General features: G+C 53.1%; 2 long non-coding RNA genes across 2 annotated transcripts in view; one reads left to right on the top strand and one right to left on the bottom strand.

Annotated features, from left to right (window-relative positions):
• Positions 1 to 8208: 8208 nt before the first annotated feature.
• LOC145510754 (uncharacterized) lies at positions 8209 to 13266 on the bottom strand. Its single transcript, XR_014057275.1, has 4 exons — positions 13072 to 13266; positions 12350 to 12471; positions 8983 to 9166; positions 8209 to 8601 (listed from the first exon to the last, which is right to left on the bottom strand). It is a non-coding gene; the product is annotated as an uncharacterized LOC145510754 (long non-coding RNA).
• A 2659-nt stretch (positions 13267 to 15925) lies between these two features.
• Positions 15926 to 18067, top strand: part of LOC145510755 (uncharacterized) — a 241913-nt gene continuing 239771 nt past the window's right edge. The window contains exon 1 of the long non-coding RNA XR_014057276.1: positions 15926 to 15974. This is a non-coding gene — a long non-coding RNA (uncharacterized LOC145510755). The remainder of the gene's footprint in view (positions 15975 to 18067) is intronic.

The following is an 18067-nucleotide window of genomic DNA, read 5'->3' on the forward strand; positions in this document are numbered from 1 at the left end:
TTATTCATTTTGCGCTGGGCCTAATGATATGATGCTGACCTGCTGAAAGGTCTGAGTGGGGCTCCCCTGCTTATAACACTGAAGCAGCTGGTGACTGTCTCCTGCGTTGGGGACAAGTTAGGGTCATGCTCTCTGTCATCCAGGATAGCACCCAGGCTCCTTGGGCTGGCGTGCGGTGGCCGCCGCCCCCAGCTCTGTAGACTGCTCCGGCTCTCCTCTCTGTGTTCTCTAGAACCTCCTCCAGCCCTGCTGCCCTTCTCACATTTCCCAAACACACTGGCTGCCTTGCACCACCATTCTTCTGCTCATGTTGGTTCCTCTGCTTGGACCCGCCAGGTCTCCTGCGCTGTCAGTATGAATGAGCCCCAGGCATCCTAAATAGAGCCCTGAGTAGACGCATGTAGGAGAAAGAGCATGGAGTCAGGTAGTGTGTATGCACGCTGAGTCATTAAGTCATGTCCACCTCTTTGAGACCCCATGGACTGTAGCCCACCAGGCTCCTCTGTCCACGGGATCTCTCAGGCAAAAATACTGGAGTGGGTTGCCATTTCCTTCTCCAGGGGATCTCGCCAACCCAGGGATTGAGCCCATGTCTCCTATACTGGCAGACCAGGGAAGCCCAGAGTCAGCTAGATATGGATTCAAATCCTGCCTTTATCTTCCCGGCTCGGCATGTTGCTTCCCTGGGCCTGTTCACCAAACACTTACTAGCACTGATCTCACAGGGCTGTTGGGAGAACTGAATTGAGGGAGGAGGTGCCTGCCCCTTCTTCTCTCCCTGCTTCCCCACCATTCTCAGTGTGAGGCCTGGAGATGCCTCCTCCTCCTGGTTGTTTGTCTTGGTGAAGCCCTTTTATTCAGATAGTGCCTGAACACCACCGTGTGCCAAGTGCCCAGCACTGGGAGTAGTTTTTGTTCGGTCATCTGCCACAAAGGAGTTGTGAGAGCCCATACTGGGTTCCTGGGGGAAATGACATTTGCTCTGACAGACTTCCTGCGTGGCTTCCTCGGTGGCTCAGACAGTAAGGAGTCTGCCTGCAATCCAGGAGACCCAGGTTTGATCTCTGGGTCAGGAAGATCCCCTGGAGAAGGGAATGACAACCCACTCCAGTATTCTTGCCTCGAGAATTCCATGGACAGAGGAGCCTGGCGGGCTACAGTCCACTGGGTCACAAAGAGTCGAACACGACTGAGTGACTAACACTTTCTGAATGTAGGAGTCTGGGTGAGAGGTAACTTGGAGAAGATAGGAGAGAAGAGAGTTCTAGGCAGAGGGAAGAGAGTTCTAGGCAGAGGGAGTAATGGGGTGAGTGGGACCCAGTTAGTAATGAACTATGTGAAGGTATTTATCCTAAGAGTAGTGGAAGGATTCTATGCCAGGCTGGGGTCTGGGTCACTTTTGCATCCCCCAAAAGTGAAAAATGGACAGAGAAGGACCAGAGGAAGCTGGGAGACCAGTGAGGAAGGGAGAGGAAAAGACTTGGCTGGTTGGGGTAGGGTCTGTGGCCATGAAGAGATCCTGGAGGTAAGGCTCATCAGTGTGGTGAAGGCTGGGTCACGGGCAGTGGGGAGGAAGAGGGAACAGGGACTCCTGGCTTCTCGCCTCTTCTGCCGGGATGCATGTAAGTATGGAGAGCAGGGTGGTGGCGAAGGAAAGATGAGCCCTCAGCTTGTTTCCCTGGATGTGTAAGCTCCCTGAAGCAGGGACGGGCCCTCACACTCCATCTCTCTCCCATGGCCCTTTACACCCAAGAGGATTTCAGAAGACTTGTTCCTGGTTGAGGTGAGAATATTACCCCTGTTCCCTCATCGGTCAGCAGACTTGACCGTGGACACACCCCCTTGGACTCCAAGGCTGTCTGTGTTGGGGGGTCAACCCTGTGCTCATCTCCTGGAGGAGGCCCAGCCCCTCCCAGGGGCTCCATGGTGGGACTGGTATGCCCGGCCTCCCTGCTCTCGACAGGGCTGACTGGGGTGGGTCTCCCACCACCTCACTGAGGCAGGCCTGGGTTTGGCCACCCTCCCGGCTGTGTTGTATCCAGTGGGAAACATTTAGAATATGTGAACGTAAGTGGCTGCTGGAGAGAAATCTACAATTTCTATTATTGGGAAAGAGCTAGGCTACCATAGGCTACCAGATGTTCTATGTCATATAATGGTATGTTTTATGGCAAATGAAAATATATATAAAATCTGTACCCAGAGAGCTCCCTACTTGCTGAAAGGGGACTGGATCCTTCTTTTTATTCTTACCCTTTTCAGATTTTTAGGCAAGAATTCCCTTCCGGGCAATGAACTTATCTGCCAAGTTGGGGCCCAGGGGGAACCCTTATGGGGGACTCGTAAACCCCGTCTTTTGAGGAAATCTTGGGGCTGAGGCCACATTCAGCCCCATGTGTTTACACAATACTCTCTCTCAGCTCTGAGGGGCCATTAGAGTTAATTGGGTGAATAATCTGTGTTTAAAAAGTCCCCAAATACGTATTTACATAATCCACGCTTTGCCCAAGCCTGCTCAAGCCTATTTGTGGGATCTGGAGTGGATCTGGGCTGAGCGTCTTCCTCCTGTGCTTCTAGAGGAGCTTCTCCTGTTGGTGACCATCCTTCGGTGAGGACGGGGACAGGCAGGCTTCCCTCCTGGCTGATGACGTGGTGGGGCCTGTTTGTGTGGGGTCTTCCTGAGCCTTGGCCAAACATGTGTTATGCATCACTGGTCCTGAGAGATGCTATATGGGGAAAGAGGTTCCACGGTTCAGAAGTTTGGGAAGCAGTGCATCTTATCTCCTCTCTTGGAGATTCCCTGTGCTCATTATTCCACCAGGACTCCAAGAAGTCCTACAGTAGAGAGATGGATTTAGCTGTGTCTAAATCCAGCTTCCTTCAGATGTTATCCGATCTCAGCCTCTCCATCCCTAACTCTGATGAATAGCCCAAGGAACTAGCCTTCTGTAGAAACACATTGCAATTCCAGCCCCTCCCCGTCCTTTTTTTTTTTTTTTTAACCAGGGGGCACTTCGAGTTCTGGCCACCCACCCAGACATTGTGTGTGCTGCCTTTGGTCGAGGCCCCTGTGTGCAGTCATGTTGGCTGTGCACACACAACCCCCAAGAATGCTTTTCACATGACCACAGCCTTGCTGCTGCTTGGAGCAGGAAAGACTCCAGGCATTAGAGGCCGGCCCAGGGTGTTTCATGGAGGCACGGCATTCCCAGTTAGGGAGCCCTTACAGCCTGCCCACTCCTGTAGTCCTGTGCCCCGTTAGTTGCAGGCATCCTTTCTGTAACATTGTCTCTATGGGTCACTCCAGCCACAGGAATTCTCTGGGCTGGGAACTTTGGGCACCAGGAAGGATGAATTCAAATGCACTCAGGCCGAGCCTGCTTCCAACAAAAGCTGAGCATTCACCCTCGGGAGTAGCCCTGCTTATCAGTCTTCATGAAGTTCTCAGTCTTGGCTGCACATGAGAATCACCTGGAGAGATTAAAAAAAAAATTCCTGATGTTGGGTCAGAACTCTGGTTAAATCAGAATCTGGGTGGGTAAGAAACCTGGCTCAAATAAATGGTCAAGCTTCCCAGGTGATTCCAATGTGGCTCCATGCGGAGGTGGAGCACAGCCACGCTGGAGCTTTGTCAGGAGAGCTGGTGGGGTAGGAAGGGAAGCAGAAGTTCACGGTGCTGCTCTGGGCTCAACCATGACTGCATGAAAGACCAGACTGCCCCCCTTCCCCAGTCCTGCCTGGGCAGCCCTCTGCAGCGTGGCAAGTCCCTGGGTGCGGAAGAGGAAACGTCCTGCCATGTTTACCCTAGAGACGCCTTTGTTGGGTGGTCCTGAGAAGGATGACGGCCAACATTACCGAGCAGGGCGTCTGCTGTGGGCCAGGTACTGTAAGGTGCGTTGACTCATTTAATCCTCACGTTCCCCATGAGTTAGGATTCCTGGTTATAGATGTGGAAATGAAGGCACAGAGTGGTTATGGAGGGCACCCAAAGTCACACAGGTGTTCAGAAATGATGGAGCCTTGGTTTGAATCATCCCCGTGACGAGTTCTTGGTGCAGTGCTGGTGAAAAGCCTTCTTGTAGTTCAGGAGCTGTGTGAGGGGTGGTGTGGCTGGGGCTGGGAGAAGAGGCTATGTGTGTTTGTGTGCTCTCTGAATTCAGGGATAGACATGTTTCTGCTTAGGGTGAGGGGAATGGAGTGGGCCTGTGGAGGTGCAGAATCAGTGGGGTGCTGGAGCCAGCTCCCCCCAGCCTCACAGCCGGCTGTGCCTACTTCTTCCCAACTGAGTTCAGTGGCATCCAGTTGGAAGCTTAAAACCAGCCAGTGTGAGTATTTGCACCATAGAAATCAGCAAACACTACAAATCAGATTTTTATTTACTTAGTTTCTGGGCGAGCTGGCTCTTACACATTAGCTAGCACCTTACTCGGCCCAAATTTTTAAGCTCAGCGCCATTGGATTGAGACTAGTCGGTGAAGCTAGAGGCTTGGATTAGGATGGGGGAGAAGCCAGAGGGCAAGGTGAGAGAAGTGGATGAGAAGCTGTGCCACAGAGTAAATAGTTCTATCAAGGGAAATGAAACGAGAGAGGCGCAAACACTTCCCTGACTTAGGGCAATACGGTGAAGCAGCATGGTGAGTGCTGAGTAAGTGTTAATTTCTCTTAAAATTGGGATTATTGGGGAAAAAACTAGCAACACAGACTGGAATGAAGATGAGGGTAAGGGAAGGGACCATTCCTGAAAGATGTGCAAACTGACTGGAAAGTTCTGCCCCACCACGCAGGCAATGAGCTCAGAGAACCAAGTTGCAGCTTGCAGTCCTGGGCCACAAAGCCAGAAAAGCGTCCTGAGTCTGCCTTTGGGAGTGGGCAGTTAGGGGCTCCGGCAGTGAGATGGTTAAATCAGAATAACAAGGGGTGATTTATCTTGCAGCCCCAACATTCCCTTGCTCACTCCTCCGGCTGGCCCTGCTAATGCTCCCGGGTTGCAAATCTACCTATTTGTCAAGTCCCTCTCCACAGCCGGGCTCTTTCTGGCTGCTTGCATGGTTTATTAAAGAGGCGTTTGCTACCTGTCATCTCAAACGGCCTCCTTTATCCAAAACAGAATAATAGAGATATCTCCCTCCAGGGACTCGGGATGCAAATGCCCGAGGACAGGTTGCCAATTTGCTGCGTGTATTAGGAGAAGGAAGCTGTCAAGGGAAACGGCCAGGATCCAGGCTCTTCTAACAAGCTCATTTCTGGGTTGAGGGGAGATCTGGGCCGCTCGACTTTAGATTACGCGGGCACATGCCTCCGCTTTCCTATGGACAGCTGTCAGCAATGATTGTTTCTCCCCGGGAAACAAAATTGGCTTTTCTCCCTGCTTCCCCTCCCCCAGCTCATCCTCGGGTAGTGGGGGGACCCTGCCAATAACTGTCAAGAAGCCGTCCAGCTGTGGAGCTGCGCCTGCATGAGGGGAGCTGCGGGCAGCGGGTGCCCGCTGTGCGGCGGGTCGCCCCGGTTAGCAGGCTGGGAAAGTCGGTCTTGGCTGGTGTTTGCTACGGCTCAGGGGACAGGGGTCATTTTCTCCCCTAAGGGAATCTAGTCAGAGCAGCCCGCCCATGTCTGGCGGGCACGGGGCAGAGATGCTCCTCACTCTACCCATCCTGTCCCTTCCAGGATCTCATCCTCAAAGGAAACACAGGTCTCCTTCCTGCCCCAGGATCTCCCCACACTTGGCACCCACCACCTTGGCTCTGGGACCACTCAGTGTAACACTTGGGGTCTAGGGCTTTCTGCCCCCAGGAAGACTCTAGACTCTGCGAGGACACAAGTGCAGAATTAGGGACCCCACCAGAAGCTCCCTGCAACTCCTCATTCCTCCGAGCGCCCCTCCCTTGGGGTTCACAGGAGAGGAGGCTGTGGCCCAGGGCCTCCCTCATAGCTGGTGAGTGCTAGACTTTGAACTTAAACCTGGGACAGGACTGTTGCATTTCCTGCATGGCTGTGCTTGGGACTGTGCTGTGCGGAGGAGTCACAGGCCAGGAGAAGTAGCTTCCATATCCTGTGGGTTGTCTCCAGTGTCGTGGCTCTGTGGACTCACAGCCAGCTTGAGGGGCCTGTCTGTCTCCACTCCTGATGGTGGTGGTGGGGGGGCGGAGTCTCACTTGAGTGTGTGAGGCTCCTGGGTCCCTAAGAGTTTCGTGATCAGCAGGATCTCTCTTCGCCACCATGTCCTCATCTCCATTCCACACACCCCCGCCCCCAACGCTGCCTCAGGACCGTGTTACCCCAGAGCAGGGCCTGCAGTGCACAGAAGTGTCCTGGGAGGGTGGCAGCAAGGGTTTGTCCTTGAACTGGGCAGAGGTGACCCCAGTACATGGAGACACCTGCTGGACCTGTGCCATGACCTGGAGCCCAGAGCTAGCCAAGGAAGGCAGAAGTCAAGGGCCTTCCTTGACTGGAAGCCAGACCATGCCTTGGGGTCTTGGAAATAACCTCAAGGAAGGGGTCAGGGCCCTGTGGGCAGTTAGGTTGTCTGTATGAGGCAGGGAGGCCCCCGTGAGCTGGGGGCACCATGGAGCTGGATGTTTGCATGTTTGCCAGCTCCCTGTCCTCTCACATGTTTTGGGTAGGTGCTCAATTCAAGCGTGCTGGTAGCCTGCCCCACACCTTTCTGTTCCCTGGTGTCATCCTTACCCACTGGGACCTCTCTTATACACTTACTGATGCTGATGGGGCTCCAAATGTGTGCCAGTACCATGCCTTCTTGGCAGGTCCACCCTCCATGTCTTGGCCCCTATTCCTTCCCAGGTGTCAAGATTTCCTTCCTTGCCTGTGGTACTCAGGCTTCTTTCAGTCTGGCTGACTCAGCCCCACCTGCCCTGTTAGTATCCTTGTTTTACAGAAAACTGACTCTCAGAGAGGTTAAGGGCAGAGCAGGATCTGAACCCAGCCATTCTGCCACAAAGTCTGTGTTCTTACTCCAGGAAGGGCTGCACGTTGACTGTGGCAGCGCTTTGGGCTTAGAAGTGAGGACTCGGTATGCTAGGAGGTCTTGCCAACACACTGTCCTGGTGTGACTCTTCTGCGAAGAGGGTCTAAGATGCTGCGTCTGGCCACACAGCTCAGGGCTGCCTGAGGGTGGGGTAGGAGGGTAGACTGGAGAAGGACCTGTAGATCTTTCCCCTGGGGTGGGGGTGGGGGGGGGTGCATTGCTGCTCTTGCCTCAGCCTGTAGGGATGCTGGACTAGGATTGGGTTTGCCTGCTGAGAGGGCCTCAGGCTGTGGCTATGAGCTGGCCTATGGAGCTGCCAGTGCCTGTATATCATGCCTTGCAGGGCTGTGCCACCATTTCTGGCCAGCTGTACAGCAGGGAGACCTGCTGTGGATCCCTCTGCACTGCATGGCAGAATTGCATCTCCCTGCCAGCCCAGTAGCAGCTGCCCATGGAGTCCATTGAGAGCAGAGAGCTGGGGTTCTTTGTACATAGTCTATGCTTCCTAGAACACACTGTCAAAAAGGCAGCCTCTGGGTGAGGGATGTCAAGGCCAGAAAGAAAAAATGAAACATTTGTGGGATTCTACCCACAAATGACATTGATACATTGAGATTGCTCTCCAACGTGAAGTGGGACCTTGGGCACCTCACGGATTCTGAACCCAGCTTGTCTCAGCCAGTGCCTGACATGTGGTGAGCAATCACAATTGTCTAATGATTCTGTCAAATGGGAATGATTGCTATCTCAGAGGCTGGTAGGGGGTGGAATGAAATGCAGTGTGGAAAGCAAGTGGTATGCAAAAGGCTTTAAGTGCTCAAAGCCCTCCTTTTGGTAGGTGGAGTTGGGGGAGCTTGGCACCTGGCCGCTCTCATGGTGCCTCTTGCTTGCCTCTCTCTCATCTGCTTTCCCTCTGCTCTGGAACTCGGAGGCCTTGCTCTAGAACACAGACACTGTAATTTCTCTAGGGGAGATTCCCCAGGAGCAAACTTCGTGGAAATCTTTGAGTAGATGTGTGAATGCTAGAGCTGGAAAGGCCCTTGAGGCATCATGGAACCATGGAATGGCAGAGACAGCAGAGCCAGGCAAACATGAGTCTCATCCCAGTTCTACTGCCTAATAGCTGTGTGGCCTTGGGCAGCCTACCTCCCCTCTCTGAGCAGCCTCCTTAACAGTTCCTATCCTTGGAGGCTCTTGTCAGGCCAGAATGAAGGATCTTGGCAAAGTGAAGGCTATATTTGTATTTATTATTAACATGGTAACTGTGTTAGGAGAAGCTGTGTTGCTCATGATATTTTCCAGTCTTCTTGTTCTGCTGAGGGGGCATATAGGGCTCAGGAAGGAATGAACGGGGTGAGGGCAAGAGAGGTAGGTCTTGGGTTGAGAGACTGGCCCCAGGTGCTCTCCTGCCTTTGTGCTCTGGAAGCACAGTGCGGTGGGAGACAGCGGTCGTCAATCAGCATCCCTGAGTCCTGACATTCGGTCCCCACCAATGGTGAATAGGTCGGCCAGAGCCAGGGCCTACTTGGAGGTCCTCTCTGCGGCAGACACCCCAGAGGGGAATGGACCCTTCCTCAGGGCCTGGAGAGCTCAGGTTGACACACGTCCTCTGTCGGGGCCTAGGGAAACCAAGCCTGACTTAGAGAGAAGGCATCGTGGCTGAGTTTGTGCATTTGAGGGGAAAATCAGCCCAAATAACTCCCAGATTCAGACTCAAGCTGTGCAGGTGAAGAAGGCAGGTAGGAAATTACAGCCACTTGAGGCTTTCTCTCCCAGGGACTTGATTAAAGCTGAGGAGTGTTGGAGCCAAAATAACTGGGAAAAGTGCCCTTTGATATGTTCATTTGGTTTTAATTTGGGGGGGTGGGACACAGGGCAGCCCCAGCTTGTTTTATTTCTGCTTCCTTTTAGCGGCTTTCACTTGGCTCCTCTTCCCCACCCCCAACCCCTCCCCTCCTGGAGTTTGTGAATTTCAAGGTCAGCTGAAAGTCAAACTTTACCATGTCGGTGATGAAATGCAAGCAGATGTGGCTGGTTGGGCTGATGGCGACCACACCCTGAGAACCATGCTCAGTCCTGTGGGTGATGCCTGGCAAAATGAACGAAGTCTGATCGCTTACAATCCTGGGTTTCCATCTCGCAGATTCGGATTTCAAAGTGAGGGCCAATCAGGCGTGTGTTTACCTAGGGGGGGTTGAGAGAAGTGATGCTGGCTAGGACAGGCATGGCTGCCTCATCCCCTCTGCCCGTGACTGAGAGCCAGTGGATGGGTGCCGGAGTTTGGGATTGGCCTTTGGCACATGGTGCTGGCTTTCCCAGGGACCTTGTCTGCTGTCCCTCCTTGCTAGCAGAAGGATTTGGTGGATTTTTCAATGCTGGTCACAGCACATGTCTGTCGAGTTGCCCTTGCTTCCCCCAAAGTGCATTAAGCCATTGGCAAATCCTTGCCATGTGACCAACATGGTATTGGCAGTGACCTCAGGGAGAAGGTCGATCTTTGGCTGGGCCTCCTGGCATCACCCACACCCCTCTGTGACTCAGAAAGTGGCCCAGCCAACTGCCTCCTGCTGCAGCACTCTGGCAGATATGATCAGGTGGTATGGAGAGGAGCGGGTTTCTGATGTCCTAGCTGCTTCCGCCTGGAGAAGGAAATGGCAACCCACTCCAGTGTTCTTTCCTAGAGAATCCCAGGGACGGTGGAGCCTGGTGGGCTGCCGTCTATGGGGTCACACAGAGTCGGACACGACTGAAGTGACTTAGCAGCAGCAGCAGCAGCGGCGGCAGCAGCAGCTGCTTCCGCCACTTACCCAGACACTGCTGCTCAGGCTCCACGGGAGGTCTCGCACTGCTCCCCAACGTGGGGTCTGTTGATGGACTGTGGTAGTCTGGTCCCTGGCATACTTGGGAATCCACCTTCCCAGTAACATGCTGGGACTGGCTTACCAGGAAAGTGGGGAGACCCAGCAGACCTGGGTTTCTTGCTCTGTGCTCACCAGCTCTTCCCAGCCCTACTCCCTGCACCCACTGCCTCTCAAGTCCCAGTCACAGGACAGAGCAGATGGACATACTGCCCGTGAGGCAGGAGGGTGGAAGGATGGGCGTTTGGGAGTCAGCACTGTGTTGGGAACCCAGCTCCATCCGTGGTCAGTCATGAGACTCCCGACTCACTTCCTAAATCCTTCAAGTCTCAGTTTCTTTGTCTGTAAGAGGGGATAAAGGTGCCCTCCTCAGAGTTGCTGTGAGGATGAAATGGTGCATGTAAAGTGCCTGGCACAGTGCCTGTGCTCAATAATGTCTGCTATTATAGCTATTGTCCAAATCCAGCGAGAGCCGTTCGAGAGAGAGCGTCGTAGGGAGGGACCTGCCTGGGCTCCCCTGTGGGCTGCTGGGTTTTCATAGCTGCAGAGCCCAATTACCCAGCCTTTTCCTCCACCGAGGAGCACAGCTTCTTCCCCAGGGTCCTCGCCCCAGCTCAGCGAGCAGCAGAGGCAGATGCGGATGGGGAGTTAGCCTGAAATCACCCTCTCCACCCTGCCTCTTTGATTGGTAGTGCACTGCAGAGAAGTGATGTGTAAAGAAATGTCCTTTCAATCCAGGAGCTGTCCAAAATGGGAATGGTTTTCATGGCACAGTCATTTTTGGATAAGAAAGTCTGAAATGAGAGAATTCTGAACACAGAACAAAGCAGAAGAGCCTGCCACAACAGCGCATGTGAGTCAACCCGCAGCGCCTCGCAAACAGCCTGCCTTGTTAAAATCAGTCCCTTGGTGCGGGCGGGATTAGCGCTCTGCAAACTTCCCATCCCAGGCCTGTCTGCATTTTTACTTTCCCTGCTGCATGCTCTTGCTGATCTTCCTCCCTTGGTACCCAGGGGGATTTCCCACACATAATGGAGGCCACTCCCATTGCTACAGTGAAGGAGACTTTTTTCCTCTGCTTTGGGCAGAAAAATAGTAACTTGTGCTGCGAACACAGAGAGGCAGAAACTCTCTGGAACAATTCCCTCAGCCTGGTCCCCCTCTCTTTGCATCGTGAGAAGGAGCAGGGAGACCCGAGGGAAGGTGCCCTGGTGAAGGGCCCTCTGGAGGTAATTTTGTGGGAGTCCCATGGGGCATTCTCTTCCTCCCTCTCCTCCTCTAGCAAGTCCTGCCTGGTTAACTTACTCTGCAGAGTTGGGGCCTCCACTCTGGGGTTCCCAGTGGCAGACACAACTATTCACATGTGGAACCCCAGGGGCTGTGTCCTGTGTGGACCTGCTGACCACCCACCGTCCAGGTCACTACCTGCCACAGGAGTGGCTTGTGGGCTGAAAAGTGTGTCCAGGAAGGAGCAGCAAGGCCACACCAGGAAAAGGTTCTGATCATTTCTGCCCCATGGCTTCCTGCCACTCTGGGTGAGCCAGAGCAAGACTGGCCGGCTGGGCTGGGTTCTGGAGCCAAGCCCCTTCCCTCGCCCTGTTTGCTGAGCCTCCCCACACTTCGGCCGCTCATTATCTCCCCACTGACGGGTGAGTGGGAGAGGCCACGCTGAGGGGAGGGCCAATTACTGGGGCCTCACCGCCACGCACCACCTTGAATGCATTTTTCTAAAATGGTGAAGCCCTCTTCGGGGAGAGGCAATTTGTGGGGAGCTCAGGGCCGCATAATTTACGGGCCCCTCTAGCCTGGGTAGGAGTGAGGTGACTGTGGCTTGGTTTAATTAGCTGGGTGTAAGCCGAGCACATCACCAGAATGGGCCTGGAATCCTGGTCACTGAGGCTCATTTCTCTTCTGCGCGAAGCACCGCCAAAGACGAAAAGGTCTAAAGTTACTTCATTCATCGGATCCCTTGGTTAGCAACGTCTTCCAGTTTGAAATATAAACCCACTTATTTTTCTTAACAAGAATCCAGCCCACCAGCTACAGTGTTCTGCTCATGCATTTAATAGGAATAATTGAATGGAGCTCAAATTATCATAACCTAATGCTCTCGAGGCAGATCCAGCCCCGGCATATTTTTTCCTACAAGGAAGCACGTTATGTGAGGCAGGGCAGTGGGGGGGAAGCCAGCCTCAAGTGCTGCCAGTTCCCAGCTCTGCTCTGCACTGACTCGTTAGTTGAATTTCAGGGGCTGCCGGCCACTGGGCTGGGGGCCTCTAGGGGCTTCGAGAGGCAGGGTACCAGGGTGGTAGGTGCTCCCTAGGTGATGTGCAGCTCTCAGCTGGGCACGGCTCCCTGGGTCATTTTAAACAATGATCAGAGAGAGAAAGCTAGAGCTGGAAGAGACCATGGAGTGCTAGTCCTCTTGGTGGTAGCAGCAATCCCAATGATGTTTGTGGACATAATTAAACATAACGGTGATTATATATAAATAAGGATGCCCACTTACTGTATGGTTGTGGGAACTGAGGTCCCAAGAGATGGTGCTGATGACAAACCCTTGATCCAGTTTTCTAGAGTCTCCAGAGCACAGAGGGAGGTTTCCAGTGATGCGATTCGTAGACCCAGACCCTTTGAACAGATAGGATACGCAGGCTCTGGAGGGTCCATGAGGTGCTCTCCCTCAGCAGCTACCTGATCTTGGCTAGGCCTCTCTCAGCCTCAGTTTCCACATCTGTAAAATGGGGCTACCACCTGCCCTGATTCCCTCATAGCATGGGTGTGTGACAACTATGAGAATTAATGCAGGGGAGGGGGCACAGCCAAGTGCTGCCAGGTTCTTTGAATTGTCACCCCCAGAGTGCCCTTACCTGCAGAGGCAAAAGCTTCCTGACCCCACCCAGGCATGATTTTGAGCTCAAAATGACCACAATGAAAAGAGTGGCCAGAACCAGGGGTGGGCTGCTGACTGTGGGTGGCCTCAATTTGAGCCCTGTAGCTTTCCCCAGATATGGCCCTCATGCAGATCGTGTACGGCAGAGCACAGGGTGCTGCGTTTCTGAGCTGTCCCCTCACTGTTGTCAGCCCGCAGAGGCAGGCCTTCAGATCAACCACCTATAGAGGAGTAGAGGTGTGTGAACAGAGGACCTGTGCTTTTTCAGCCAACGTGGCCCCCTTCAGAATCAAAGAAGGGCCTGATTCCCAGGGGCGTGTATATAGTCCCTTCCTTACCTCCCTCCCTTTCTTCTCTTTCTCTCTCTCTCTTTCTGGAACTACATGTAAAGTCATCAGGAAACCCCGGCTGGGTGTGGTGATGGTGCTGGGGTGGCAGGTGCTGGGTCCCTTGTGAACGCTGTCATCCTCCCAGGGCTGGGCTCAGAGGCTCAGGAGATTTGCCCAGGGCCAGCAGAGAAGCTCTGCTGGTCTGTTGTCAGCAGATAAAAAGGTCACAAAGGCAATGAGAAGGTTCTAGAAGGCCTTTGTGATTCCTCTCCCCAAGAGCCTTGCTGGTTACGCTTTTGTTACTTAACAAAGCAAGTGGTGCCTTTGCTCTTCAATCACAAATCGTGATGTTGACTACTTCAAAAAAGCAGAGTGAATATGATTCCAATATTTATCTTAGCACAAAACTAACATTTCAGGGCCTGTGCCCATAATTCAAATGTTGATGGGGAACACATTGTGTGAATGTGGTGCAAATATATACAAGGGGGAAGTTGCTTATATTTAATAGGGAAACATGAAGTAAACATTTTTGAATAAAATGGCAAAGACTTGGGTTCTAGTTGCAGTTTCTCAGTTGAGCATATTTAACTGGCATGTCCGAGGAGCTGTCATGTGGTCTGAGGGCTGAGCGGGGTGAAGGTTGAGTTCTTGTTACCAGGGATGTCTCTCAGAACCCGAGCCCACAATTCTGTGTTCCCAGCTTTGCTGGGCGCTTGCTGATCTAGAGGCTGGCCTGTGGCTCCAGGAAGTTGAGTGCGGTTCCTTGTTCTCTCTCTCTGTCTTTGCTTCCACTCCAGGGCTTGTTAGTGGCAGGAGCCCTTATAAAGGCACGTGGGAAGGGGAGCACGGCTCCTTGTTAAGGGCAGTTGCCTTCTGGCTGCTTTACAAGAGTCTCAGTCCAAAGGCTCCCCTCCCCGTGGCATGCTGTGTGCGGAAAAGAGAGGCACAGGCCCTGTGTTCTAGCTCTAGGAATCCTTATGCAATGGAAACCCCGGCTGCGGCCGGCATCTGACATCACGCGAGAAGGCCTCGCAAGCCTTATGTAAACACCCAGGTGCCTGTCTGTACAAATGTGGGGCCTTGACACTGGCAGGCTCCGTTTCTGTTACCACTGCAGGGTGTGGACATGTGGGCACTTGCAGTTCCTTCTGGAATTCTCCAGCCGTTGTGTCCCAATGGGGAAGCAGTTCTGGAGCTGCCCCTGCACAGCCCTAGCCCCCTGCCCCTGGGACGATTCTTCGGGTTTGTGGAGGTGGAGGGCCTTTGTGATGCTGTGTATGCTGGTTCCTGGGGCTTTAGTTTCCATTCTAAATACGTCTTGCCTGCCAGGATACAGCCACGTGACTTCTGCAAGTGAAGAAAGGACACTTTGGACTTGTTCCCCTGGCTCTGCTCAGGGTCGTCATCTTGCTCCCCAAAGTTTCATTTTCTCACTGGCTGCACTTTGTGTTTGTATGGGCTTCCTGAGACAGCAGGACCATATAAGCCTTGGTGCCCCACTTTCCAGGGGACAGAGATAAAGTGACACCCAGAAGTTCACAGGGAGGGGGGGGGACAGGGGAGACCTGGAATCTCATTGGTTCAATTCAGCAGACACTGACCAGGTACTGGCTGTGTACCCGGAGCTGCACCATGTTCTGGGCAGGGGTGGTGGGACAGAGAGGGGGGCTAAGCTAGGTCACCTGCGGTTTCCTAAGGTGTCACGTGAGTAAAACAGAAGTTAGGACTTTGCTTGGGAAATTCAGAGGCCATTTGTTTCAGGGGATCTGCTCTGGAAACCTAGTGGTAGTGATGATTAAATTGAAAATTGAAAATTAAAAATTACAAAGCTGATAACAGTGCTTATACATATGCCAGAAACTGTTCTAGGTCCTTTATGGATGTTAATGCATTTAACCCTGACGAACAGTCTCTGAGGTGGATATTATTACCCACATTTTTACAGCTGCGTATAATAACGCCTTGTCTGGGTTAGAACAGTCAGAGATGGGGTGCTGGGTTCTGACCCCAGGCCACCCAACTCCAGGGCATGTGCCCTGAGCCACTGTGCAGGTGGAAAGAAGCAGGCACGGGTGCTGAGTGTATTTCTGCTGCAGTCTTTTCCCTGGGGACTTGGTATCTGGCTGACCACCTTGACCTGGACATTGGCTCTCTGTGCCTCCTGGGGATGGGCAGGATGGGCCTGGTGCTGAGAGGAGAGAGCAGGCCAGGATATGGCTGCTCACTGTCCAGATCCAAGGCTTTGTGGCCTTCTCTTCCTTGCAGAGAGCCTGGGACTCAGAGCTTTGCTGCTGTTTAGTTCCACTTGCCACCTGAGGAAAGTGTGGGGCCAGCTCTGCCCATTGGAAGCTGGAACCGCATCCCAAGGTGGGAGGTGGAGCTGGAGCAAAGGTGAAGTGACTGAACTGAGGCCGCATGATGCCTCTCCTCCTGGCTGCTGCCAGTGGCTACTTACCAGCAAGCAAACACCATGGCGCATGCCTCCCCAGCCTGCTGATTCCGCTCTCAGACATGTCATGGCTTTCTCACATGTCAGGCTCTCACTTCACACTCCTGCCCCTATCATTGCTATCTACTCCCACCTTGAAAACAGACAACAGTATGGCTGATTCATGTCTGAGAAGCAACTGTCTGAGAAGTCTTTGGACACACTGCCTGTGCGTGTGGTGTGAGATCCCAGTGAGCAAGACTCAGGAGGGATGTCCAGGCCTGGACCGGTGCCGGGGAGAGAAACAGATGGTTGCAGAGATGTGTGATAGAGGAAGAAAGGGTGGTGGTGATGTGGAGGTGAGATGCTTGTTTTGAACATCTTCTACTTTGTTTAAGGCATCACCTAGGAAACTTGTAGATCTTTAGAATCTGGGTGGTTTGGGAACCATTTAGCCAAAGTGAACTGATTCCTCCACTGGGTGAGTAGTCGGGACGTTCAGCCTAGGGTGCTGAGGCTGCGGGAGGAGGTATAGGGGAAACCGCGTTCTTGTGAGAACTGGTGTGTGGAGGGCTAGGGGAGCAATACTTTCCCTGGGCATGTTGAGTGAGAACAGTGGTCAAAGCTGAAGACTTCAGCATCACACCGGGCCCTTGGGGCATCTGGGGATGATGAAAACTGTAGAGCTTTACGCAAAATTTTACCCACCTCTGGAAGCCTGTTTACTTCCAGCATCAGGACATTCTCCTACTTCTTGATGGGGTTTTGGTCTCTAGGAGCAGCTCCAGTAGGTGTTGTGTCTGTGCCGCCTAAGGAATGACTGGAGGGGCCACTTGGTGCCGTTTCTGAGCCCGGAAACAGTGGAGGGGAGATGGAAAAGCAGAGGAGTATTGGCCGCAGTGTCCCCTTTCCTGTTTCCCTGAGATGGACCCATTGGTGTCGCCATGCTGGAGCTGGGGCAGGACGGGTGGTGGGAAGTGACACCATGTCTCAGCTATGGGTGTGGAGAGGTCTGCTTGGGTGACGTGGTGACTGGCCTTCAAGACTCGAACAATACCTGGGTAAAGGCATGTCCCATTGTAGGTGACTTTTGAGGCAAAGAAAAATAGTTTTTTGTTTACCAAGAGAATCATCTCCTGTTGCTAAGGAAAGAGCTGGAAGGAAGGGGTGAAGTGCCCGGAGGGGAGGGTGTGTGGCGACAGGACTTCCTCTGGGGGAGGTGCCGGAGGAGGAGCTGAGGGGCGGCCCTGGATCTTCTATCCCCTCTGTGCCCTTGCTGGGACTCGGCCTCTCTAGGACCCGTCCCCCTCGGGCCCCCACGGAGCAGAACACACCACATGTGGAGTCTGAGTGCCCTGATGATCTGCTTTCCTTCTGAGCTGTCGGTCCAAGCTCCATCATCTCTGTCTCCTCCAGGTGGCCCTGTGTCCCCAAGCCTTAGGCTGTTGTCTACCCAGCGCCAGACTGATGGGGGCTCTGGCACAGCTGCGGACCCTTTAGATCTTTGTTCTCTTACCTGGGTTCTCTTTTCCCCAAGGCAGAGTTTCCTGGAGTGTGGTCTGTGCATGACCACTGGTGCCCACAGTGAATCTAGGAGGCCCCTTGGGGTACTTTTTTTGAAGTTAATAGTTACGGTTGTGTCTGATGTATACTAAAAGATGTTCAGGAACATAGGCAATCTCAGGTTTGGGGCTTCTCAGGCATTAGAACCAAGGATGAGACCTGAAGTCTGTGGGTGACAGCAGAGTGTGCTGGTAACAGCAGGGCTTTGGGGCCAGACTGCTTGGTTCACATCCTGGCTCTTCCCTCTACAGACCGTGATACCTTGGACTTGTTGCTCAGTTTTCTCTCTAACTGGGGATCATAAGAGACCCTCCCTCTAGGGTTGTTGTGAAACCGAGCGAGTTAATGCACGTGAAGCATTTAGAAAGTGCTTGACAGATAATGCATACTCTGTTGGTGTTAATATTATTTAAAGAAATAATATTGAACAAATAGTAGTGAAGATGGTATGCAAATAGCCAGCTCTGAAGTAAATGTTCTTTCTGCATAGACAGTCCCGGATTCCTCATTCAGCTCTGCACTTGCTCTCTCTGTCCTGGAGAAGACACGGTAGCTCTTTGACGCCTCAGTTGATACATCTGTACGATGGAGAATGGAATGCTTACCTTGCAAAGTTGCAAGGTTCAAAATAGGAGACCACTCTGGCATAGAGATTGGCACACAGGGGGCATTTGGGGGCAGCTCTTGTGAGGCTATTGACACTGTTGCTGCTGCTATATCTACCCTGTGAACGCCTGAGGGATGGGGCCATACACACTCATTTGGGAACTAGAAGTGCCCAGGATGGGGCAGATGCTAGACAGATTCAGCAGGGCTGTGTTGTGAGCAGAGGACAGGCACTTAAGAGTGAGCACAAGGCAGGTGGGGCTGCTGCCTTAGGAGCTCAGGCAGCTTCAGGGAGAGACACCCAGGGGCGGACCAGGAGGAGGATGATGTTGGGATTTCAGGCCGCATGAACCGTGAGGCTGTCTATTCGAGGGAAAGTGGAGAAGAGACCAGGCAAGGAGGGGG

This window comes from Giraffa tippelskirchi, chromosome 6 (assembly GCF_054371585.1).
Source record: "Giraffa tippelskirchi isolate mGirTip1 chromosome 6, T2T-mGirTip1v1.2.pri, whole genome shotgun sequence".
NCBI lineage: Eukaryota > Metazoa > Chordata > Mammalia > Artiodactyla > Giraffidae > Giraffa > Giraffa tippelskirchi.